General features: G+C 40.0%; 1 protein-coding gene across 2 annotated transcripts in view; it reads left to right on the forward strand.

Annotated features, from left to right (window-relative positions):
- The window catches only part of SLC7A4 (solute carrier family 7 member 4), a 174,137-nt gene that overhangs the window by 43,381 nt on the left and 103,145 nt on the right, over window positions 1-27,611 (forward strand). The window contains exon 1 of one of the 2 annotated variants that reach the window (XM_053702073.1): window positions 57-304. The exons of the other annotated variant lie outside the window; for it this stretch is intronic. The gene's annotated coding sequence lies outside the window, so the exon portion shown is untranslated. Of the gene's footprint in view, window positions 1-56; window positions 305-27,611 lie in introns of those variants that run through there. 2 annotated transcript variants of the gene reach the window in all.

A 27,611-nucleotide genomic window follows, 5' to 3' on the forward strand; every position in this document is an offset into this window, starting at 1 on the left:
GTTTTATTGTGTATGTAATTTGAGCAGTTTTACAAATTCATATGATGACTAGTCAAACGAACTTGCCATTCATCCTGTAACTGGAGGCAAGTACCTTCTTTGTTATTTTTGTGATACTTATGCCACTTCCCGAGCTATTGGGATCCTATCTGGTGTCTGATCCTGACAAAGTGTGAAGGGGAGACCAAGTTGCCGCCTTACAAATTTGTTCCAAGCTGGTATCATCCTTGAAAGCCCAGGAAGTAGATACTAATCTCGTGGAGTGAGCAGTTACTCTCTTCTATGGTGGATTTACTGCAACAGAGTAAGCCTTACAAATCTGCAAGTGCAACTATTGCAAATAACGTAATGTGTTTAATTTAGACATGTCCAGATGATTCAGCACCAGGGTGTTATGATTGTGTACCCTGCAAGACTCTGCACCACAGTCCCAATGAAAATGTAAACTGTAGCAAGCAGCAGCACATTTATTAATGCTTTACTTAACAAAAGTGAATCAAACATATAACGTTTCGGACCTACATGTCCTTAATTCCTGTATACATGATTAAGAACGTATAGGTCCAAAACATCTTATATTTTGATTCACTTTTGCTAAATAAAGCATTAAAGGGACAGTCAAGTCAAAAAGAAACTTTCATGCTTCAAATAGGGCATGTAATTTTAAACAACTTTCCAATTTACTTTTATCACCAATTTTGCTTTGTTCTCTTGGTATTCTTAGTTGAAAGCTAAACCTAGGTAGGCTTATATGCTAATTTCTTAGAACTTTTAGGCTGCCTCTAATCTGAATGCATTTTGACAGTTAATCATCACTAGAGGGCATTAGTTCGTGTGTGTCATATAGATAACATTGAGATCACGCACATAAAGTTACGTAGGAGTCGGCACTGATTGGCTAAAATACAAGTCTGTCTAAAGAACTGAAATAAGGGGGCAGTTTGCAGAGGCATAGATACAAGGTAATCACAGAGGTAAAAAGTTTAGTTATATAACAGTGTTTTCTGTGCAAAACTGGTGAATGGGTAATAAAGGGATTATCTATCTTTTTAAGCAACAAAAATTCTGGCGTTGACTATCCCTTTAATTAATAAATGCGCTGCTGCTTGCTACAGTTTACATTTTAATTTAGACCTGGTCATTCCAAATAAATTAATATTCTTAAATTAGGAAGACCAACTGTAGCCTCAATCTTCTTAAAGGGACAGTCAACTCCAAAATTGTTATTGTTTAAAAAGATATATAATCCCTTTATTACCCATTCCCCAGTTTTGCACAGTCAACATGGTTGTATTAATATATTTTTAACCTCTGTGATTACCTTGTATCTAAGCCTCTTTTGACAGCCCCCTAATCACATGGCTATTTATTAATTATCTATTAACTTGCATTTTAGCCAATTAGTGCTGGGTTGTGCACAACCCACGGGCATGAGCACAATGTTACCTATATGGCTCACATGAACTAGCACTCCCCTGTTGTGAAAAGCTAATAAAAAGCATGTGATAAGAGGCTGTCTGTAGTGGCTTAGAAACAGGCAGACATTTAGAGTTTTAAATGTTATAAAGTACATTAATATAACAATGTTGGTTGTGCAAAGCTGGGGAATGGGTAGTAAAGGCGTTATCTATCTTTTTAAACAATAACAATCTTGGTGTTGACTGTCCCTTTAAGCCACCCCAAGTTGGGAAAACCTAAAATGTGAAATAGTTGCTATCCTCTCTCTTTTATATAAAATGTGAATGTTGATTATCCTAGTGTAGTCTATAAGAATATCATCTATTACATTTTGCTATTTAAAGGCATATTAAACAGTATGAGATTGTAAAATAAAATGATTAATTATGTGTAGTTAAAAAAACTTTGCAATGCGCTTTAATTATTTATTTGCTCCCTTTTCCTGTAATTAACTTTGAAAATTGTTTGTTTTCTAAATTCCACTGAGTTTCTAAAAAGTAATGGGTGCCGCCATGTTTGAATTTAAAGGGGCATAAAACCCTTTTTTTCTTTCATGATTCACATAGAGTGTGTGATTTTATACAACTTTCCAATTTACTTTTATCTAATTTGTTCTCTTGGTATCCTTTGTTAAAAAGAATACCTAGGTAGGCTAAGGATCTGTTGATTGGTGGCTGCACATATATGCCTTGTGTTATTGGCTCATCCGATGCAATCAGCTAGCTACCAGTAGTGCATTGCTGCTTCTTTAACATAGGATACTAAGAGAACAAAGCAAATGAGATAATAGAATAAAGATAAAGATATTTAAAATTGTATGCACTATTTCAATCATGTAAAAAAAGTGTTTTTTTGTCCTTTTTTAAAGGGATATTCCTTTGAAAATTTAAATGCACATAGATGAAGTACATCTTGGCACAAAAACATATTTGCAATATACAATTATTGGAAAAAATGCCTCTAGTAAAATGTATCACTGTTTTAGTGTTAACATTTTTCTCTGCACATGCATATGAAGCACAGCTAGATATTCTCAGTGCACCAGCATTTTAAATACTGCAGCTGCTCAGAGTGCCACTGGGGATTGTATTATGTCAGCAATTAATACATTGAGTCATTACCAGATGGTACTAGCAACTTAGACTCTCTGAGCAAGTTCTGTGTTTAAAATGCTGGTGCACGGTGCATACTTATACACTTTAGAAATCTCTTTAGTAGCTTTTATTACAAGCATTTTTGCTGATACATTTATATCACAAAAATGTTTCTATTCACAACTGAAATGCATCCATGTGAATTCCAGTTTTGTCCAGAATGTCCCTCTAAGAATTCCCATTATATATCCTTTCTGTTGAGGACTATTAGGTAAAGATGCAAAACAAGCAATAAATGAGGTTGTGTAAAACATAGGATTATCCAAAAGGGCTTTTACTCAGCCTTGTTTGCACAAACAAGAATAAATAGAAGACTAGTTTAAACATGACTGCGCCCATTACTTTCTAGAAACTAAAGTACTTGATAGAAACTAAACCTTTACACTTGTATTTCCGATAGTTAAATAACTAATATATTTGTAAAAATACATTATTATTCAAAGGCTAATCTTTGCTTTGAATACATCACTATATCTAGAACGTAAGTAATGTTTAATATACCTTTAACAAAAATATGATGGTATAAGGTTTCAAAAAAACACATTTGCCTAACCACAGTAATAAGGTGACCAAATTTCCCGAACCCAATTCAGGACACGTCATTTAATGTTGAGGAGGTGTTAAAAAAAACCTGTTACATATGTCTGCCTCTGTATGCCAGCCTTTGCTGTAGCTGCAAGTGCGGCAGTCCCAAACACATCTCCTGCCTCTGTATGACAACCATGCTGTAGCTGTAAGTGCTCCTGCCCTAAACACATATCAACTGCCTCTGTATACCAGGCCATGCTGTAGCTGTAAGTGCTCCTGCCCTAAACACATATCAACTGCCTCTGTATACCAGGCCATGCTGTAGCTGTAAGTGCTCCTGCCCTAAACACATATCACCTGCCTCTGTATGACAACCATGCTGTAGCTGTAAGTGCTCCTGCCCTAAACACATATCACCTGCCTCTGTATACCAGACCATGCTGTAGCTGTAAGTGCTCCTGCCCTAAACACATATCACCTGCCTCTGTATACCAGGCCATGCTGTAGCTGTAAGTGCTCCTGCCCTAAACACATATCACCTGCCTCTGTATACCAGACCATGCTGTAGCTGTAAGTGCTCCTGCCCTAACACATATCACCTGCCTCTCTATACCAGACCATGCTGTAGCTGTAAGTGTTCCTGCCCTAAACACATATCACCTGCCTCTGTATACCATCCCATGCTGTAGCTATAAGTGCTCCAGCCACAAACACATATCACCTGCCTCTGTATACCATCCCATGCTGTAGCTATAAGTGCTCCAGCCACAAACACATTTCACCTGCCTCTGTATACCATCCCATGCTGTAGCTATAAGTGCTCCAGCCACAAACACATTTCACCTGCCTGTGTATACCATCCCATGCTGTAGCTATAAGTGCTCCAGCCACAAACACATATCACCTTCCTCTGTATACCAGCCCATGCTGTAGCTATAAGTTCTCCAGCCACAAACACATATCACCTTCCTCTGTATACCAGCCCATGCTGTAGCTATAAGTTCTCCAGCCCTAAACAATATATCACCTGCCTCTGTATGCCAGGCCATGCTGTAGCTGTAAGTGCACATGCTGTAACTGTAAGTGTTCCATCTAAAAACACATATCACCTGTCTCTGTATGACAACCCATGCTGTAGCTGTAAGTTCTCTAGCTCTAAACACATATCACCTGTCTCTGTATGCCAGGCCATGCTGTAGCTGTAAGTTCTCTAGCTCTAAACACATATCACCTGTCTCTGTATGCCAACCCTTGCTGTAGCTGTAAGTTCTCTAGCTCTAAACACATATCACCTGTCTCTGTATGACAACCCATGCTGTAGCTGTAAGTTCTCTAGCTCTAAACACATATCACCTGTCTCTGTATGCCAGGCCATGCTGTAGCTGTAAGTTCTCTAGCTCTAAACACATATCACCTGTCTCTGTATGCCAACCCTTGCTGTAGCTGTAAGTTCTCTAGCTCTAAACACATTTCACCTGTCTCTGTATGACAACCCATGCTGTAGCTGTAAGTTCTCTAGCTCTAAACACATATCACCTGTCTCTGTATGCCAACCCTTGCTGTAGCTGTAAGTTCTCTAGCTCTAAACACATTTCACCTGTCTCTGTATGACAACCCATGCTGTAGCTGTAAGTTCTCTAGCTCTAAACACATATCACCTGTCTCTGTATGCCAACCCTTGCTGTAGCTGTAAGTTCTCTAGCTCTAAACACATATCACCTGTCTCTGTATGCCAAACCTTGCTGTAGCTGTAAGTTCTCTAGCTCTAAACACATATCACCTGTCTCTGTATGCCAGGCCATGCTGTAGCTGTAAGTTCTCTAGCTCTAAACACATATCACCTGTCTCTGTATGACAACCCATGCTGTAGCTGTAAGTTCTCTAGCTCTAAACACATATCACCTGTCTCTGTATGCCAACCCTTGCTGTAGCTGTAAGTTCTCTAGCTCTAAACACATATCACCTGTCTCTGTATGCCAGGCCATGCTGTAGCTGTAAGTTCTCTAGCTCTAAACACATATCACCTGTCTCTGTATGACAACCCATGCTGTAGCTGTAAGTTCTCTAGCTCTAAACACATATCACCTGTCTCTGTATGACAACCCTTGCTGTAGCTGTAAGTTCTCTAGCTCTAAACACATATCACCTGTCTCTGTATGCCAGGCCATGCTGTAGCTGTAAGTGCACATGCTGTAACTGTAAGTGTTCCATCTAAAAACACATATCACCTGTCTCTGTATGCCAACCCTTGCTGTAGCTGTAAGTTCTCTAGCTCTAAACACATATCACCTGTCTCTGTATGCCAACCCTTGCTGTAGCTGTAAGTTCTCTAGCTCTAAACACATATCACCTGCCTCTGTATGACAACCATGCTGTAGCTATAAGTGCTCCAGCCACAAACACATTTCACCTGCCTCTGTATACCATCCCATGCTGTAGCTATAAGTGCTCCAGCCACAAACACATTTCACCTGCCTGTGTATACCATCCCATGCTGTAGCTATAAGTGCTCCAGCCACAAACACATATCACCTTCCTCTGTATACCAGCCCATGCTGTAGCTATAAGTTCTCCAGCCACAAACACATATCACCTTCCTCTGTATACCAGCCCATGCTGTAGCTATAAGTTCTCCAGCCCTAAACAATATATCACCTGCCTCTGTATGCCAGGCCATGCTGTAGCTGTAAGTGCACATGCTGTAACTGTAAGTGTTCCATCTAAAAACACATATCACCTGTCTCTGTATGACAACCCATGCTGTAGCTGTAAGTTCTCTAGCTCTAAACACATATCACCTGTCTCTGTATGCCAGGCCATGCTGTAGCTGTAAGTTCTCTAGCTCTAAACACATATCACCTGTCTCTGTATGCCAACCCTTGCTGTAGCTGTAAGTTCTCTAGCTCTAAACACATATCACCTGTCTCTGTATGACAACCCATGCTGTAGCTGTAAGTTCTCTAGCTCTAAACACATATCACCTGTCTCTGTATGCCAGGCCATGCTGTAGCTGTAAGTTCTCTAGCTCTAAACACATATCACCTGTCTCTGTATGCCAACCCTTGCTGTAGCTGTAAGTTCTCTAGCTCTAAACACATTTCACCTGTCTCTGTATGACAACCCATGCTGTAGCTGTAAGTTCTCTAGCTCTAAACACATATCACCTGTCTCTGTATGCCAACCCTTGCTGTAGCTGTAAGTTCTCTAGCTCTAAACACATTTCACCTGTCTCTGTATGACAACCCATGCTGTAGCTGTAAGTTCTCTAGCTCTAAACACATATCACCTGTCTCTGTATGCCAACCCTTGCTGTAGCTGTAAGTTCTCTAGCTCTAAACACATATCACCTGTCTCTGTATGCCAAACCTTGCTGTAGCTGTAAGTTCTCTAGCTCTAAACACATATCACCTGTCTCTGTATGCCAGGCCATGCTGTAGCTGTAAGTTCTCTAGCTCTAAACACATATCACCTGTCTCTGTATGACAACCCATGCTGTAGCTGTAAGTTCTCTAGCTCTAAACACATATCACCTGTCTCTGTATGCCAACCCTTGCTGTAGCTGTAAGTTCTCTAGCTCTAAACACATATCACCTGTCTCTGTATGCCAGGCCATGCTGTAGCTGTAAGTTCTCTAGCTCTAAACACATATCACCTGTCTCTGTATGACAACCCATGCTGTAGCTGTAAGTTCTCTAGCTCTAAACACATATCACCTGTCTCTGTATGACAACCCTTGCTGTAGCTGTAAGTTCTCTAGCTCTAAACACATATCACCTGTCTCTGTATGCCAGGCCATGCTGTAGCTGTAAGTGCACATGCTGTAACTGTAAGTGTTCCATCTAAAAACACATATCACCTGTCTCTGTATGCCAACCCTTGCTGTAGCTGTAAGTTCTCTAGCTCTAAACACATATCACCTGTCTCTGTATGCCAACCCTTGCTGTAGCTGTAAGTTCTCTAGCTCTAAACACATATCACCTGTCTCTGTATGACAACCCATGCTGTAGCTGTAAGTTCTCTAGCTCTAAACAGATATCACCTGTCTCTGTATGCCAGGCCATGCTGTAGCTGTAAGTTCTCTAGCTCTAAACACATATCACCTGTCTCTGTATGCCAACCCTTGCTGTAGCTGTAAGTTCTCTAGCTCTAAACACATTTCACCTGTCTCTGTATGACAACCCATGCTGTAGCTGTAAGTTCTCTAGCTCTAAACACATATCACCTGTCTCTGTATGCCAGGCCATGCTGTAGCTGTAAGTTCTCTAGCTCTAAACACATATCACCTGTCTCTGTATGCCAACCCTTGCTGTAGCTGTAAGTTCTCTAGCTCTAAACACATTTCACCTGTCTCTGTATGACAACCCATGCTGTAGCTGTAAGTTCTCTAGCTCTAAACACATATCACCTGTCTCTGTATGCCAACCCTTGCTGTAGCTGTAAGTTCTCTAGCTCTAAACACATATCACCTGTCTCTGTATGCCAAACCTTGCTGTAGCTGTAAGTTCTCTAGCTCTAAACACATATCACCTGTCTCTGTATGCCAGGCCATGCTGTAGCTGTAAGTTCTCTAGCTCTAAACACATATCACCTGTCTCTGTATGACAACCCATGCTGTAGCTGTAAGTTCTCTAGCTCTAAACACATATCACCTGTCTCTGTATGCCAACCCTTGCTGTAGCTGTAAGTTCTCTAGCTCTAAACACATATCACCTGTCTCTGTATGCCAGGCCATGCTGTAGCTGTAAGTTCTCTAGCTCTAAACACATATCACCTGTCTCTGTATGACAACCCTTGCTGTAGCTGTACGTTCTCTAGCTCTAAACACATATCACCTGTCTCTGTATGCCAGGCCATGCTGTAGCTGTAAGTGCACATGCTGTAACTGTAAGTGTTCCATCTAAAAACACATATCACCTGTCTCTGTATGCCAACCCTTGCTGTAGCTGTAAGTTCTCTAGCTCTAAACACATATCACCTGTCTCTGTATGCCAACCCTTGCTGTAGCTGTAAGTTCTCTAGCTCTAAACACATATCACCTGTCTCTGTATGCCAACCCTTACTGTAGCTGTAAGTTCTCTAGCTCTAAACACATATCACCTGTCTCTGTATGCCAACCCTTGCTGTAGCTGTAAGCTCTCTAGCTCTAAACACATTTCACCTGTCTCTGTATGAGAACCCTTGCTGTAGCTGTAAGTTCTCTAGCTCTAAACACATATCACCTGTCTCTGTATGACAACCCATGCTGTAGCTGTAAGTTCTCTAGCTCTAAACACATATCACCTGTCTCTGTATGCCAGGCCATGCTGTAGCTGTAAGTTCTCTAGCTCTAAACACATATCACCTGTCTCTGTATGACAACCCTTGCTGTAGCTGTAAGTTCTCTAGCTCTAAACACATATCACCTGTCTCTGTATGCCAAACCTTGCTGTAGCTGTAAGTTCTCTAGCTCTAAACACATATCACCTGTCTCTGTATGCCAACCCTTGCTGTAGCTGTAAGTTCTCTAGCTCTAAACACATATCACCTGTCTCTGTATGCCAACCCTTGCTGTAGCTGTAAGTTCTCTAGCTCTAAACACATATCACCTGTCTCTGTATGCCAAACCTTGCTGTAGCTGTAAGTTCTCTAGCTCTAAACACATATCACCTGTCTCTGTATGCCAGGCCATGCTGTAGCTGTAAGTTCTCTAGCTCTAAACACATATCACCCGTCTCTGTATGCCAACCCTTGCTGTAGCTGTAAGTTCTCTAGCTCTAAACACATATCACCTGTCTCTGTATGCCAGGCCATGCTGTAGCTGTAAGTGCACATGCTGTAACTGTAAGTGTTCCATCTAAAAACACATATCACCTGTCTCTGTATGCCAACCCTTGCTGTAGCTGTAAGTTCTCTAGCTCTAAACACATATCACCTGTCTCTGTATGCCAACCCTTGCTGTAGCTGTAAGTTCTCTAGCTCTAAACACATATCACCTGTCTCTGTATGACAACCCATGCTGTAGCTGTAAGTTCTCTAGCTCTAAACACATATCACCTGCCTCTGTATGCCAGGCCATGCTGTAGCTGTAAGTGCACATGCTGTAACTGTAAGTGTTCCATCTAAAAACACATATCACCTGTCTCTGTATGACAACCCATACTGTAGCTGTAAGTTCTCTAGCTCTAAACACATATCACCTGTCTCTGTATGCCAGGCCATGCTGTAGCTGTAAGTTCTCTAGCTCTAAACACATATCACCTGTCTCTGTATGCCAACCCTTGCTGTAGCTGTAAGTTCTCTAGCTCTAAACACATATCACCTGCCTCTGTATGCCAGGCCATGCTGTAGCTTTAAGTGCACATGCTGTAACTGTAAGTGTTCCATCTAAAAACACATATCACCTGTCTCTGTATGACAACCCTTGCTGTAGCTGTAAGTTCTCTAGCTCTAAACACATATCACCTGTCTCTGTATGCCAGGCCATGCTGTAAGTTTACCTACATATTTGATTTAAGTTAATGGGACAGTTAACTTGAAAATTGAAGATAGATAATCCCTTTATTACACATTCCCCAGTTTTGCATAACCAACACTGTTATATTAATATACTTTTTTATTGAGGACATACATAAAAGAAGAAAATAACAGACGCATTATACATGTGCTTCAATCAAATTACATGTGGTGTTAACAAAAAGAAAATGGTATAAACAGAATTATTGTCCTCGTTTTTAACCCTGTGTGTAACGGATCCAGTCTGCTCTTGGGTCCTTGATAGAAACATATAACAATTATAGGGATTATATTAAGGTATAGTCCTAATAAGGATCTTCTGTCAAATTTCAAAATGCAAATGTAGCAAACATATAGTTGTGAAATAAAAAGTAGTGTGGGGAAAAACCGGATTATTCTGCAAGGCGGGAGCCGCCATTTTAGGAAACGATCCTTTTTACTGTTCTCTTTGATAAAGATTATGATCTACGGCAGGTAGGCTGCCGCACATACGCTCCCCCTAGGGAACCGGCTACTAAGCAGTGTGATATAGCTGCTATTAAAACATATAACTAGCAACAATGGATCTGCAACTAGATTTCATTACAGCATCACTTTGTGCTCTATTGGACCGGCATTTGGAATCTTTTGAAAGAGAACTACAGAAGGCATTCCTAAACAATATTCCGGCTACTGACCAACCGAAAGGGGTTCTTACAAAGATGACAACCTGGCATGTAGACGTTATGCAGGAAACATATCTACCTACGGACACATATGTTGGAGCTCAGCCATATTGTAAGGCCTGGAAAGTAGCGCCAGGAGAGACTGCCATGCCGGATTTGCAGGAGGTGTATCGCTCTGAAAATGGATATATTACTTTGAGATCCCTTCATAGAAACTGTACATTATTTTTTCTGGATGGAGCCATGTACAAGTTCTGAGCTCTATTGAAGTCTTCAAATGGGACACAGGAGCGCAACTTGAGTCACGCCATTTCTGTTACATGCCTCATTGCGGGGCAGCCATGTAAGTCTGGGAGACAGGGTTACCTACACACAACACTGATGGGAGATCTACTGCAATCACAACTACCTCTACAGTCCCAAGACGTATTCGGCAGAGCTGGTGTGGTTTAACGAGTGTCATTTCACTGACTATACTCATAGGGAAACCCTCCCTATCCTACTGTCGAACTGTAACTCAGAACATCTACCTTAACAGTTTGAACTCCTCCATATATGTTTTCAGCTAGTCCTGACAAATCATATACCCAGCATAATTTATGTGTTTACAATTCCTTAGACCCAAGGATGTTGATATAATAACCTGTCGTGTGCCACTGAGGGAGCGATATATAGAGATACTAAGAATTATTTTTTTATAATATGACTGAAGTATAGGCTAAATTAGTTATGGTTGTTTATTTAATCTGTACCAATGTTTGGATCTATTTCTTTGTATCACATACACAGATAATATCTATATGCAAGATTTAGATGTTAACTGCCCTGGGCGTTTTAGTTATAATATCATATAGTGATTTTATATGCTCAGTGATTGGGGCCCTGGCTGTTGGCGGTCGAGACGGCCAGGCTCTTTTTTACTTCTCTTAATATCCTATTCTCAAATCCTGAGGCATTGTAAAGTAATTAATCTCCATGCAACCTCTATGATGCGAGCAGCCCCTTTGATATTATAATTTTATCTAAGTCTTGTGCCATTGTCGCCCAGTGGCCACTGTTCAATGATGGTTGGGGCTACGACCCCCCATAAATACCTAACTAAGGCCCAATTGAAAGCTATATAGAGACATACCCCCCTAACTGTTACCTGGTTATTTCATGGTTCATGAGAAGGAATTGAAAGTAATTCCATTGTTGCTTCTCCTCACATATATTATAGTTTTCTCAAAGAAAGTGCTTTCTCAACATGTTTATACTTTACCCTTACTATTCTTCTCTGCAAAATTTTGATATACACCGGTCCAAGTGAGGCCAACATTTCTTTATTGAGGCAATATCTGAAAATGCTGTTACTTTGCGTATAGAGGACAAGAAATTAGAACATATACCCTTAGATGCCCCTATTTTACCAAATTAATAATGGTAGATCCAAAATTGATCATTCTTTCCTAATCAGGGGATATATTTTAGACCAACATATATTTAGTAAGATACTACTATAAAGAAAACCTGAGATATTACTGTTAGTTTTTTATTTTGAGAATTTTTCATTTAGTTTTTCTCTATTGTAAGTATAATTCTTTGTTGCACTTTGTTACAAGGTAATTATATGAATCATTTATAATAGTATATGTTTATACTGTGTGTATATATATATATATATATATATATATATATATATATATATATATATATATATATATATATATATATATATATATATAATGAGAAAATAGAGGTATTTCCCCCTATATAGATGTGAGACAGACCTGTACACTCTACCTCTCTATATTTGTTGACCCCATAATATGTTATATCTATGTTTAAGATACTGAATTATCCATAATGAGCGACGAGTCTCCTGTATTACTGATGGCTCCGTTTCCCCCCATAGCTTATGTAAACTAGGGAAAATATATCCCACAATGTTCTACAGTACAGGGAGTGCAGAATTATTAGGCAAGTTGTATTTTTGAGGATTCATTTTATTATTGAACAACAACCATGTTCTCAATGAACCCAAAAAACTCATTAATATCAAAGCTGAATAGTTTTGGAAGTAGTTTTTAGTTTGTTTTTAGTTATAGCTATTTTAGGGGGATATCTGTGTGTGCAGGTGACTATTACTGTGCATAATTATTAGGCAACTTAACAAAAAACAAATATATACCCATTTCAATTATTTATTTTTACCAGTGAAACCAATATAACATCTCAACATTCACAAATATACATTTCTGACATTCAAAAACAAAACAAAAACAAATCAGTGACCAATATAGCCACCTTTCTTTGCAAGGACACTCAAAAGCCTGCCATCCATGGATTCTGTCAGTGTTTTGATCTGTTCACCATCAACATTGCGTGCAGCAGCAACCACAGCCTCCCAGACACTGTTCAGAGAGGTGTACTGTTTTCCCTCCTCGTAAATCTCACATTTGATGATGGACCACAGGTTCTCAATGGGGTTCAGATCAGGTGAACAAGGAGGCCATGTCATTAGATTTTCTTCTTTTATACCCTTTCTTGCCAGCCACGCTGTGGAGTACTTGGACGCGTGTGATGGAGCATTGTCCTGCATGAAAATCATGTTTTTCTTGAAGGATGCAGACTTCTTCCTGTACCACTGCTTGAAGAAGGTGTCTTCCAGAAACTGGCAGTAGGACTGGGAGTTGAGCTTGACTCCATCCTCAACCCGAAAAGGCCCCACAAGCTCATCTTTGATGATACCAGCCCAAACCAGTACTCCACCTCCACCTTGCTGGCGTCTGAGTCGGACTGGAGCTCTCTGCCCTTTACCAATCCAGCCACGGGCCCATCCATCTGGCCCATCAAGACTCACTCTCATTTCATCAGTCCATAAAACCTTAGAAAAATCAGTCTTGAGATATTTCTTGGCCCAGTCTTGACGTTTCAGCTTGTGTGTCTTGTTCAGTGGTGGTCGTCTTTCAGCTTTTCTTACCTTGGCCATGTCTCTGAGTATTGCACACCTTGTGCTTTTGGGCACTCCAGTGATGTTGCAGCTCTGAAATATGGCCAAACTGGTGACAAGTGGCATCTTGGCAGCTGCACGCTTGACTTTTCTCAGTTCATGGGCAGTTATTTTGCGCCTTGGTTTTTCCACACGCTTCTTGCGACCCTGTTGACTATTTTGAATGAAACGCTTGATTGTTCGATGATCACGCTTCAGAAGCTTTGCAATTTTAAGAGTGCTGCATCCCTCTGCAAGATATCTCACTATGTTTGACTTTTCTGAGCCTGTCAAGTCCTTCTTTTGACCCATTTTGCCAAAGGAAAGGAAGTTGCCTAATAATTATGCACACCTGATATAGGGTGTTGATGTCATTAGACCACACCCCTTCTCATTACAGAGATGCACATCACCTAATATGCTTAATTGGTAGTAGGCTTTCGAGCCTATACAGCTTGGAGTAAGACAACATGCATAAAGAGGATGATGTGGTCAAAATACTCATTTGCCTAATAATTCTGCACTCCCTGTATATCCCCAAATTTTTAAATGTATGTTTAACCATAGTGGTAATTGATAAACCCTTCCCTTAAAATAAGAAAACTTAGATTCACTAATTGAGACCCAAGAGTGGTCCCTTACAGTTTCCAATAGCCTTCTTTAGCTTGATATATTTCCTATAACAATGAGGGGTCCAAGACTGGCCTCATAGTCCATTTAGAGGGATAACTTTTAAGGTTATAGGGCCATCCTCAGGTGGTAGTAGGGGGTTAGTTGGAGAAACTTGGGATACATCAGGATTATCTGACAGAGATTAATCTAAACTATATGGTGTAGGGGCATCTATAAGCTTCTTTTTGTCCATATTTTTGAAAAAGTTGTTTACTGCAGTTGTTTTATTGGAAGGTTTAGAAGTTCTGTCACATTTAGAAGATTTGCGTGACGACATCATAGGGCCTCAGTGCTAAACTGATCAGTGAAATTACACTCTCTAGAAAGATCCGTACAGGGCTTAAGATGTGGAGCTGAGCAATACATATGGCTACAATAGGTTTTGTAGTAAGAGCAACAAAATACTAGCTTGGGCTTGATACAATAAAGTCCAGGCAATGGTTATCACATAGTATGGAGCAGTTTCTTTACACAATCACTGATATTCAGTGCTGTTAAGTGATGAGATTTATAAAGCAGTTCAGTGTATCACATTGTGCTGGTTTCACTAGGCGGCCTCTGAGCCTCCCGGTCCTCCTGTTGTTCAGGAGAATTTGCCTCCTATGTTGCGACTCATAAAGAGGGGTAGTGTAGCTGGTATCAGTATGGTGTGGTAACCATGCTTCTTTATCCCAGTGATGGCGGAGCACATTTAAAGTGCATCACTACGTTGCCAATCAAGGCATCCATTCTAAGGAGGCTAAGTTAGGAGCGATCGCCGGCGCTCGGCAATTTCTACCTGATTGTTAAAGTGGACGCTGTTTTGTGATCCTCTGCTTTGTGATCCTCTGCTTTGTTGCGCTGATGTAAGCAGGTGCGGGCGCGAAGGGCCGGCTTCTTCTGCTGCCTAGACCGCAGCTGTGATATCCGCTGCAGACCTTCGATCGGAGTCAGGATTTTTTACTCCTTAGGTTAATCAGCAACTCAGTGAAGAGTAGGTGCACTCACTGGGCGCATAACTGGCGCTGGGTTATCCTGAGAGTGGGATCCATCTAAGCCGTCTCAGAGCTCTAGTGTGGTGTGGCCATCTTGGATGCCCACACGCTCCGCCCCCCTGTGTTATTACCTTTTACAACATGTTCAAGTGTGACTACAATCAGATGTAAAGTACACACACATTTTAATCACTTCGCCAAAATTGCAGCTATCTTGTTGTATATTACTTAAGACATTTTCAGACCAAGCATAAAAATAAGCTCACAAAGGTATGTGGTATGATTGCACTGGGTCTTGGGAAAAAAAGATCGAAGAGCCCTGATATAGACAACTCTATATCCATTTGTAAGCCTTCTTGGTTTCCACCGATCCTTCATATTTTTGTCTATATTGAGCACCAAGTTAAAGGGACAGTCTAGTCAAAATTAAACTTTCATGATTCAGATAGGCAATGCAATTTTAAATAATTTTCCAATTTACTTTTATCACCAAACTTGCTTTGGCTCATATGCTAATTTCTAATCCATTGAAGGCTGCCTCTTCACTCACTGCATTTTGACAGTTTTTTAAAGCTAGACAGTACTAGTTCATGTGTTCCAGACGAATAACATTGTGCTGACTTCAGTGGAGTCAGTAGTGATTGGCTAAATTAGAAGTCTGTCAAAAGAACTGAAATAAGGGGGCAGTCTGCAGAGGCTTAGATACAAGGTAATCACAGAGGTAAAAATATATAATATAACAGTGTTGATTATGCAAAACTGGGGAATGGGCAATAAAGGGATTATTTATCTTTTAAAAAAATAACAATTCTGGAGAAGACTCCCTTTTAAATATATGCTTGATTTTTACATCCTTTGGTCTGTCATAAGTAAACCTTTTATGTCCTATAGGCCTGAATGTTCTCTTTGGAACCATACTAAACTGATAATTTAAACACAAAAGAGGAATGACATGAAAGAATAATCATGCCAGTCCTCACCAAGTATGGATGTGTAGCACTCTGGGCCTTGATTATAGAGCAATGAAATTCCAAGCAGGATTTATAAAATTTTACTTTTACTAATTATCAATAAAAACCAAAAGCATTGGGTTACATAGCATACATAAAAGCCTCACAGATACTGGTTAAGACTATAAATATGTAATAGAAAAAGGAGGGATCACTATATAAGCTAGTCAGGCCTCTACATAATGTGTTTAAATGTAATCCCTCACAATCGTGATAATGTCGCTCTCTAAAAAATAAGTATTTCACCGAATCAGGGTGTGAGAATGAACCACTTTAGTGTGCTGGATAGGCTAATCATTTGCTAACTGTGTGTCACTCAGGGTCCCTATAATCTACACATGACCCATTCATCTGAAAAATTTGATAAAGTCCAATAGGGTGAAACGCGTCAGGAAAGAGCTGTGAGCGTGTTTATGCTCGTGTTATTTTAAATGCCAGACTCTGGTTAATTCTTGTTGCTCTCTCTTATGCTACTAGAGTTAAGGTTGATACACAGTCTGGGTTGTGCCAGACTTAGATAGTGTTACTAGTCACTCCATAGAGATCTGCACGTAACCACAGCAGAATTACTTTTAAATGGTCACTTTATTATTTTATCCTAAGCCAGTTGCTCCTTAGTCTAGAGGTTTATAACTTGGGGGTCTGTGAATAGTAATGACCCTTGTGTAGCTATATTACTACTGATATAAACAGATATGCTGCATTACTTAGAATCTAATCAAGCAAATATCTTCTGGATTAGATGTTATTGGCAACTTCACACAGCGCATCAGATGTTAAAGAGCGGATTTAGTACGTATCCCTTTGCTACCAGTCAGTCATTGCTACATTGTATCAGGACGCAGCTTGAGCTCTTTATATTTTTACGCAGATGTCAATGGTCTTAATATAAGTATATTTTTGCTGATAATCATAAGCACGCTGCACTATTTCATATAATTGACTACAAAGCCGGATATATCAACATAGGACTAAATATTGATTTAATCTTACCTATAGTCAACACATGATGTTCTATTAAGACAAGTGACTGTAATCACTATCAAATTGACGTACTATATTACTGACCATATAAAATATAAGTCTGAATAATGGTGTATTGATTTTGTATGACATACCTTGACTGAATATATGATGCTACCTGGAGTTTTATGAACTGAATATTATTAGTACCGATACAATAACCTTGCTATATAACACTAAGGTTGTTTTAGGAACCTTCAATATCGAAGTCAGTACCCAGTTTTATAAACTTATACAATATTAGATTAGGGTGTATATCATACGCCTTGTATTAACACATTGGATTTATTCACCTTACTATTTCTGGGTTCATATCACCTGGTGTGTAATAAGCAGCGCAACGGTCTGTGATAATTTTTCAGATGAATGGGTCTGTGACGTTTTTAATGTGTATGTTATGTAACCAAATGTTTTTGGTTTTTATTGGTAATTAATAAAAGTTAAATTTTATAAATCCTGCTTGGAATTTCATTGCTCTATAATCAGGGCCCAGAGTGCTGCACGTGCATAGTTGGTGAGGACTGGCATGATTATTCTTTCATGTCATTCCTCTTTTGTGTTTATAGTATTTACTGATGCACTAGCACCATTTTCTCTTTAATAATTGGGGGATCCAATACTTAAAACTCCCTTACATACATTATTTATAGAGAAAAAGCCAGTGTAGTGTCATTGTTCTTGGGTTGTATCATAAACTGATAACTGTTGCTGTGCTCACTCTATAGACGACTATTTTAGAAATAAAATGTATAACCCTTATTTTGTTGGTGTTATATTTATGGAAACTAAAAGATACCGTACTGTATTGTATTCCTGTACCACTTTGAATTGATATTTGTTATCTTGTTAATATTTCTGTTACACTTGTCAGTATATACCAGGGTTATAATACAATGTATTTATATTATTCTTTAAAACAACCTCTAATTAAAATGTATATACGAAACAATTGAAATGAATAATTATTCCTAAATTCTTTAGATTAGTTAAAATTTATACAGGTAGCCCTCAGGTTATGCCGGGGTTAGGTTCCAGAAGGAATGGTTGTAAATCGAAACTGTTGTAAATTGGAACCCAGTTTATAATGTAAGTCAAAGGGAAGTGAGTGAGTTAGGTTCCAGGCCCCTCTCAAAATTGCCATAAGTAACACCTAATACATTATTTTTAAAGGTTTGAAATGAAGACTTTAAATGCTAAACAGCATTATAAACCTAATGAAATAATCACACAACAGACTGTATCATCAAACTAAGTTTAATTAACAAAAACATTTCTTTCATGTAATTAGCAAGAGTCCATGAGCTAGTGATGTATGGGATATACATTCCTACCAGGAGGGGCAAAGTTTCCCAAACCTCAAAATGCCTATAAATACACCCCTCACCACACCCACAAATCAGTTTTACAAACTTTGCCTCCTATGGAGGTGGTGAAGTAAGTTTGTGCTAGATTCTACGTTGATATGCGCTCCACAGCAGGTTGGAGCCCGGTTTTCCTCTCAGCGTGCAGTGAATGTCAGAGGGATGTGAGGAGAGTATTGCCTATTTGAATGCAATGATCTCCTTCTACGGGGTCTATTTCATAGGTTCTCTGTTATCGGTCGTAGAGATTCATCTCTTACCTCCCTTTTCAGATCGACGATATACACTTATATATATATATACCATTACCTCTGCTGATTTTCGTTTCAGTACTGGTTTGGCTTTCTACAACATGTAGATGAGTGTCCTGGGGTAAGTAAGTCTTATTTTCTGTGACACTCTAAGCTATGGTTGGGCACTTTTTTAATAAAGTTCTAAATATATGTATTCAAACATTTATTTGCCTTGACTCAGGATGTTCAACATTTCTTATTTTCAAACAGTCAGTTTCATATTTGGGATAATGCATTTGAATCAATCATTTTTTCTTACCTTAAAAATTTGACTTTTTCCCTGTGGGCTGTTAGGCTCGCGGGGGCTGAAAATGCTTTTATTGCGTCATTCTTGGCGCTGACTTTTTTGGCGCAAATTTTTTTTTCTGTTTCCGGCGTCATACGTGTCGCCGGAAGTTGCGTCATTTTTTGACGTTTTTTTGCGTCAAAGGTGTCGGCGTTCCGAATGTGGCGTCATTTTTGGCGCCAAAAGCATTTAGGCGCCAAATAATTTGTCTCCACATTATTTAAGTCTCATTATTTATTGCTTCTGGTTGCTAGAAGCTTGTTCACTGGCATTTTTTCTCATTCCTGAAACTGTCATTTAAGGAATTTGATCTATTTTGCTTTATATGTTGTTTTTTCTATTACATATTGCAAGATGTCCCATGTTGCAACTGAGTCAGAAGATACTTCAGGAAAATCGCTGCCTGGTGCTGGAGCTACCAAAGCTAAGTGTATCTGCTGTAAACTTTTGGTATCTGTTCCTCCAGCTGTTGTTTGTATTGAATGTCATGTCAAACTTGTTAATGCAGATAAAATTTCCTTTAGTAAAGTTCCATTACCTGTTGCTGTTCCGTCAACATCTAATACTCAGAGTGTTCCTGATAACATAAGAGATTTTGTTTCTGAATCCATTAAGAAGGCTTTGTCTGTTATTCCTCCTTCTAGTAAACATAAAAAATCTTTTAAAACTTCTCATTGTTCAGATGAATTTTTAAATGAACATCATCATTCTGATTCTGATAATGGTTCTTCTGGTTCAGAGGATTCTGTCTCAGAGGTTGATGCTGATAAATCTTCATATTTATTTAAAATGGAATTTATTCATTCTTTACTTAAAGAAGTTCTAATTGCTTTAGAAATTGAGGATTCTGGTCCTCTTGATACTAAATCTAAACGTTTAGATAAGGTTTTTAAATCTCCTGTAGTTATTCCAGAAGTTTTTCCTGTTCCTAGTGCTATTTCTGAAGTAATTTCCAGGGAATGGAATAATTTGGGTAATTCATTTACTCCTTCTAAACGTTTTAAGCAATTATATCCTGTGCCATCTGACAGATTAGAGTTTTGGGACAAAATCCCTAAGGTTGATGGGGCTGTCTCTACTCTTGCTAAGCATACTACGATTCCTACGGCAGATGGTACTTCCTTTAAGGATCCTTTAGATAGGAAAATTGAATCCTTTCTAAGAAAAGCCTATTTGTGTTCAGGTAATCTTCTTAGACCTGCTATATCTTTGGCGGATGTTGCTGCAGCTTCAACTTTTTGGTTGGAAGCTTTAGCGCAACAAACAGATCATAATTCTCATAGCATTATTATTCTTCAACATGCTAATAATTTTATTTGTGATGCCATCTTTGATATCATTAGGGTTGATGTCAGGTATATGTCTCTAGCTATTTTAGCTAGAAGAGCTTTATGGCTTAAAACTTGGAATGCTGATATGTCTTCTAAGTCTACTCTGCTTTCCCTTTCTTTCCAGGGTAATAAATTATTTGGTTCTCAGTTGGATTCTATTATTTCAACTGTTACTGGAGGGAAAGGAACTTTTTTACCACAGGATACAAAATCTAAAGGTAAATTCAGGTCTAATAATCGTTTTCGTTCCTTTCGTCACAACAAGGAACAGAAACCTGATCCTTCATCCTCAGGAGCGGTATCAGTTTGGAAACCATCTCCAGTTTGGAATAAATCCAAGCCTTCTAGAAAATCAAAGCCAGCTTCTAAGTCCACATGAAGGTGCGGCCCTCATTCCAGCTCAGCTGGTAGGGGGCAGATTACGTTTTTTCAAAGAAATTTGGATCAAATCCGTTCACAATCTTTGGATTCAGAACATTGTTTCAGAAGGGTACAGAATTGGCTTCAAAATAAGACCTCCTGCAAAGAGATTTTTTCTTTCCCGTGTCCCAGTAAATCCAGCGAAGGCTCAAGCATTTCTGAAATGTGTTTCAGATCTAGAGTTGGCTGGAGTAATTATGCCAGTTCCAGTTCTGGAACGGGGGCTGGGGTTTTATTCAAATCTCTTCATTGTACCAAAGAAGGAGAATTCCTTCAGACCAGTTCTGGATCTAAAGATATTGAATCGTTATGTAAGGATACCAACATTCAAAATGGTAACTGTAAGGACTATCCTGCCTTTTGTTCAGCAAGGGCATTATATGTCTACAATAGATTTACAGGATGCATATCTGCATATTCCGATTCATCCAGATCACTTTCAGTTTCTGAGATTCTCTTTCCTAGACAAGCATTACCAGTTTGTGGCTCTACCGTTTGGTCTAGCAACAGCTCCAAGAATTTTTACAAAGGTTCTCGGTGCCCTTCTGTCTGTAATCAGAGAACAGGGTATTGTGGTATTTCCTTATTTGGACGATATCTTGGTACTTGCTCAGTCTTTACATTTAGCAGAATCTCATACGAATCGACTTGTGTTGTTTCTTCAAGATCATGGTTGGAGGATCAATTTACTAAAAAGTTCATTGATTCCTCAGACAAGGGTAACCTTTTTGGGTTTCCAGATAGATTCAGTGTCCATGACTCTATCTTTGACAGACAAGAGACGTCTAAAATTGATATCAGCTTGTCGAAACCTTCAGTCACAATCATTCCCTTCGGTAGCCTTATGCATGGAAATTCTAGGTCTTATGACTGCTGCATCGGACGCGATCCCCTTTGCTCGTTTTCACATGCGACCTCTTCAGCTCTGTATGCTGAACCAATGGTGCAGGGATTACACAAAGATATCTCAATTAATATCTTTAAAACCGATTGTACGACACTCTCTGACGTGGTGGACAGATCACCATCGTTTAATTCAGGGGGCTTCTTTTGTTCTTCCGACCTGGACTGTAATTTCAACAGATGCAAGTCTTACAGGTTGGGGAGCTGTGTGGGGGTCTCTGACGGCACAAGGGGTTTGGGAATCTCAGGAGGTGAGATTACCGATCAATATTTTGGAACTCCGTGCAATTTTCAGAGCTCTTCAGTCTTAGCCTCTTCTGAAGAGAGAATCGTTCATTTGCTTTCAGACAGACAATGTCACAACTGTAGCATACATCAATCATCAAGGAGGGACTCACAGTCCTCTAGCTATGAAAGAAGTATCTCGAATTCTGGTTTGGGCGGAATCCAGCTCCTGTCTAGTTTCTGCGGTTCATATCCCAGGTATAGACAGTTGGGAAGCGGATTATCTCAGTCGCCAAACGTTGCATCCGGGCGAATGGTCTCTTCACCCAGAGGTATTTCTTCAGATTGTTCAAATGTGGGGGCTTCCAGAAATAGATCTGATGGCCTCTCATCTAAACAAGAAACTTCCCAGGTATCTGTCCAGATCCAGGGATCCTCAAGCGGAAGCAGTGGATGCATTATCACTTCCTTGGAAGTATCATCCTGCCTATATCTTTCCGCCTCTAGTTCTTCTTCCAAGAGTGATCTCCAAAATTCTGAAGGAATGCTCGTTTGTTCTGCTGGTAGCTCCAGCATGGCCTCACAGGTTTTGGTATGCGGATCTTGTCCGGATGGCCTCTTGCCAACCGTGGACTATTCCGTTAAGACCAGACCTTCTGTCGCAAGGTCCTTTTTTCCATCAGGATCTCAAATCCTTAAATTTAAAGGTATGGAGATTGAACGCTTGATTCTTAGTCAAAGAGGTTTCTCTGACTCTGTGATTAATACTATGTTACAGGCTCGTTAATCTGTATCTAGGGAGATATATTATAGAGTCTGGAAGACTTATATTTCTTGGTGTCTTTTTCATCATTTTTCCTGGCATTCTTTTAGAATTCCAAGAATTTTACAGTTTCTTCAGGATGGTTTGGATAAAGGTTTGTCTGCAAGTTCCTTGAAAGGACAAATCTCTGCTCTTTCTGTTCTTTTTCACAGAAAGATTGCTAATCTTCCTGATATTCATTGTTTTATACAAGCTTTGGTGCGTATAAAACCTGTTATTAAGTCAATTTCTCCTCCTTGAAGTTTGAATTTGGTTCTGGGGGCTCTTCAAGCTCCTCCGTTTGAACCTATGCATTCATTGGATATTAAATTACTTTCTTGGAAAGTTTTGTTCCTTTTGGCCATCTCTTCTGCCAGAAGAGTTTCTGAATTATCTGCTCTTTCTTGTGAGTCTCCTTTTTTGATTTTTCATCAGGATAAGGCGGTGTTGCGAACTTCTTTTGAATTTTTACCTAAGGTTGTGAATTCCAACAACATTAGTAGAGAGATTGTGGTTCCTTCATTATGTCCTAATCCTAAGAATTCTAAGGAGAAATCATTGCATTCTTTGGATGTGGTTAGAGCTTTGAAATAATATGTTGAAGCTACTAAGACTTTCCGAAAGACTTCTAGTCTATTTGTTATCTTTTCCGGTTCTAGGAAAGGTCAGATGGCCTCTGCCATTTCTTTGGCATCCTGGTTGAAATCTTTAATTCATCATGCTTATGTCGAGTCGGGTAAAACTCCGCCTCAAAGGATTACAGCTCATTCTACTAGGTCAGTTTCTACTTCCTGGGCGTTTAGGAATGAAGCTTCGGTTGATCAGATTTGCAAAGCAGCAACTTGGTCCTCTTTGCATACTTTTACTAAATTCTACCATTTTTATGTGTTTTCTTCTTCTGAAGCAGTTTTTGGTAGAAAAGTATTTCAGGCAGCTGTTTCAGTTTGAATCTTCTGCTTATGTTTGATTTAAACTTTATTTTGGGTGTGGATTATTTTCAGCAGGAATTGGCTGTCTTTATTTTATCCCTCCCTCTCTAGTGACTCTTGCGTGGAAAGATCCACATCTTGGGTAGTCATTATCCCATACGTCACTAGCTCATGGACTCTTGCTAATTACATGAAAGAAAACATAATTTATGTAAGAACTTACCTGATAAATTCATTTCTTTCATATTAGCAAGAGTCCATGAGGCCCACCCCTTTTTTTGTGGTGGTTATGATTTTTTTGTATAAAGCACAATTATTCCAATTCCTTATTTTTTATGCTTTCGCACTTTTTTCTTATCACCCCACTTCTTGGCTATTCGTTAAACTGATTTGTGGGTGTGGTGAGGGGTGTATTTATAGGCATTTTGAGGTTTGGGAAACTTTGCCCCTCCTGGTAGGAATGTATATCCCATACGTCACTAGCTCATGGACTCTTGCTAATATGAAAGAAATGAATTTATCAGGTAAGTTCTTACATAAATTATGTTTTTTCTCTTACATTGGTGTATCCGGTCCATGGCTTCATCCTTACTTGTGGGATATTCTCAATCCCTACAGGAATTGGCAAAGAGAGCACACAGCAGAGCTGTCCATATAGCTCCCGTCAGGCTCCGCCCCCCAGTCATTCTCTTTGCCGCTCTAACAAGTAGCATCTCCACAGGAGGGTAAAGAGTTTGTGGTGTTAGATTTGTAGTTTTTATTTCTTCAATCAAAAGTTTGTTATTTTAAAATAGTGCCGGTTTGTACTATTTACTCTGAGGCAGAAAGTGATGAAGATTTCTGCTGAGAGGAATAGGATTTTAGCAATCGTAACTAAAATCCATTGCTGTTCCCACGCAGGACTGTTGAGTACCGGAGAACTTCAGTTGGGGGGAACAGTTTGCAGACTTAACTGCTTCAGGTATGATCAGTCAGTTTTTCTAGCAAGACCTAGTAATGCTAGAAGACTGACAGGAATCCCCATGAGGGAAGGTAAGCCATTTTCTGAGACTCAGTATAGAAGGATGGCTTAGTTTAAGGGCTTAAATACTGGTGGACACTGTTATGGCTAAATTGTTTGCTTTATTAGCATAAAACCATATTAGATCAAGTGTTTTTAGACTTGTGCAACACTTTCTGGGGTTTTTAATTCGCCTGGCATATTATTAGACACCTAATCTGTCTCAGAAGGCCCCATCACTCCGGAATGAAGAGGCAGGGGGCCTCATTTTCGCGCCTCAGTTGCGCAGTTGTTTTACAAGGCAGCTTCATGCAGCTTCACGTGTAGAGTCCAAAGACTTCTGGGAGGACTTCAGAGAGGCTTATTTTCGTCTACAAATAATCCTTAAGGAAGGTAATGCCACAGTAGAGACTGTGGCACCGTGCTGTAGTGTTTTTAACCGGTAGCCTGCTTCTTTTAGCTCCGGTTTGGACAATAAGGGGTTAATTGATTTGAAAATGTGTGTGCAATCATTTCAAAGCATTAGGGTAATGTGGTGAAAATTTCATCAAGATCGGATGTTTTTTGATGATTTTTTTCAAAAAGTGTTTTTTATTGCATTATAGTGCTGTCTAAGTCTGTCAAACATGTCTGAGCCTTCAGATAGACCTTGTTCTTTGTGTTTAAAAGCCATGGCGGTACCCCCATTGCATTTGTGTTTAAAGTGTGCTATAGCGTCTAAGCATTTTAAGAACCATGCAGTGACACTTAAAAATGTAGGATAGTACTCTTTCCTCTCCCCTTGTGTCGACACCAGTTATGCTCCCGCAAGAGATGCCCAGTACCTCTAGCGCATCGATCCCTATTACTTTACAACAGTTAGCAGCAGTAATGGATAATTCTCTTGCAGCATTTTTATCCAAACTGCCAGCATTTCCACTGAAGCGTGATAGCTCAGTTTTAAATACAGAAAATGAGCAATCAGAAGCGTTGGATAATTTATCTGTAGTGCCCTCACAACAATCTGATTTGGCGGTGAGGAAAGGTCTGTCTGAGGGAGAAATTTCTGACACAGGAAAAGTTTCTCAGCAGGCAGAGCCAGTTACCATAGCATTTAAATTTAAGCTAGAACACCTCCGCGTCCTGCTTAAGGAGGTCTTAGCTACGCTGGATGATTGTGACCCCTTGGTGGTCCCAGAAAAATTGTGTAAAATGGACAGATTTTTAGAGGTCCCGGTACACACTGAGGCGTTCCCGATCCCTAAGAGGGTGGCGGATATTGTGACTAGGGAGTGGGAGAGACCAGGTGTACCCTTCGTTCCCCCTCCTATCTTTAAGAAAATGTTCCCCATAATCGACCCTAGGCGGGACGCGTGGCAGACGGTCCCCAAGGTAGAGGGAGCAGTTTCAACTCTAGCTAAGCGCACGACTATACCAATAGAAGACAGTTGCGCTTTCAAAGATCCTATGGATAAAAAATTAGAAGGTTTACTTAAGAAAATATTTGTTCAACAAGGTTTCCTTCTTCAACCAATTTCCTGCATTATTCCTGTAACTACTGCAGCGGCTTTTTGGTTTGAGGCACTGGAAAACTCGCTCCAGAAGGAGACTTCTTATGACGAAGTCATGGATAGAATTCATGCTCTAAAGCTGGCTAATTCTTTCATCACAGATGCCGCTTTACAATTAGCTAAATTAGCGGCAAAAAATTCTGGTTTTGCCATTGTGGCGCGCAGAGTGCTTTGGCTAAAATCTTGGTCGGCTGACGTGTCGTCCAAAACAAAATTACTTAATATTCCTTTCAAGGGTAAGACCCTATTCGGGCCAGAGTTGAAATAAATTATTTCAGATATCACTGGGGGAAAGGGCCATGCCCTCCCACAAGATAGACCCTTCAAAGCTAAAAACAAGGCTAATTTTCGTTCCTTTCGCAACTTCAGGAACGGACCTGCTTCAACCTCTACAGCCACTAAGCAAGAGGGTAACGCTTCCCAGCCCAAGCCAACATGGAAACCTTTGCAGGGCTGAAACAATGGTAAACAGGCCAAGAAGCCTGCTGCTGCTACCAAGACAGCATGAAATGGTAGCCCCCGATCCGGGACCGCATCTAGTAGGGGGCAGACTTTCTCTCTTTGCTCAGGCTTGGGCAAGAGATGTTCCAGATCCCTGGGCATTAGAAATTGTTGCTCAGGGGTATCTTCTAGAATTCAAGGACTCTCCTCCAAGGGGAAGGTTCCACATTTCTCGATTGTCTTCAGACCAGACAAAGAAACAGGCGTTCTTACGCTGCGTAGAAGATCTTCTAAAGATGGGAGTGATACACCCAGTTCCAATTGCAGATCAAGGACTGGGTTTTTACTCAAATCTGTTTGTAGTTCCCAAAAAAAGGAACTTTCAGGCCAATCCTGGATTTAAAAATTCTAAACAAATTCCTCAGAGTTCCATCATTCAAGATGGAAACCATTCGGACAATCTTACCGATGATCCAGGAAGGTCAATATATGACTACCGTGGATTTAAAGGATGCGTACCTTCATATTCCTATCCACAAAGAACACCATCAATTCCTGAGATTCGCCTTTCTGGACAAGCATTACCAGTTCGTGGCCCTTCCTTTCGGGTTGGCCACTGCTCCCAGAATTTTCACAAAGGTGCTAGGGTCCCTTCTAGCGGTACTAAGACCGCGGGGCATTGCAGTAGCACCTTACCTAGACAACATCTTAATACAGGCGTCATCCTATCACAGAGCAAAGGCTCATACGGACATTGTTCTGGCCTTTCTAAGGTCTCACGGGTGGAAGGTGAACGTAGAAAAAAGTTCTCTGTCCCCGCTTACAAGGGTTCCCTTCCTGGGAACACTAATAGACTCGGTAAAAATGAAAATCTTTCTGACAGAGGTCAGGAAGTCAAAACTTTTGAATACTTGCCGAGTTCTTCATTCCATTCCTCAGCCTTCTGTGGCTCAGTGCATGGAGGTAATCGGTCTAATGGTTGCGGCAATGGACGTAGTCCCTTTTGCCCGAATTCATCTAAGACCACTGCAACTGTGCATGCTCAAACAGTGGAATGGGGATTATGCAGATTTGTCTCCCCAAATACAAAAGAAAACCAGAGACTCTCTTCTCTGGTGGTTGT

This window comes from Bombina bombina, chromosome 2 (genome assembly GCF_027579735.1).
Source record: "Bombina bombina isolate aBomBom1 chromosome 2, aBomBom1.pri, whole genome shotgun sequence".
NCBI classification, from domain to species: Eukaryota; Metazoa; Chordata; class Amphibia; order Anura; family Bombinatoridae; genus Bombina; species Bombina bombina.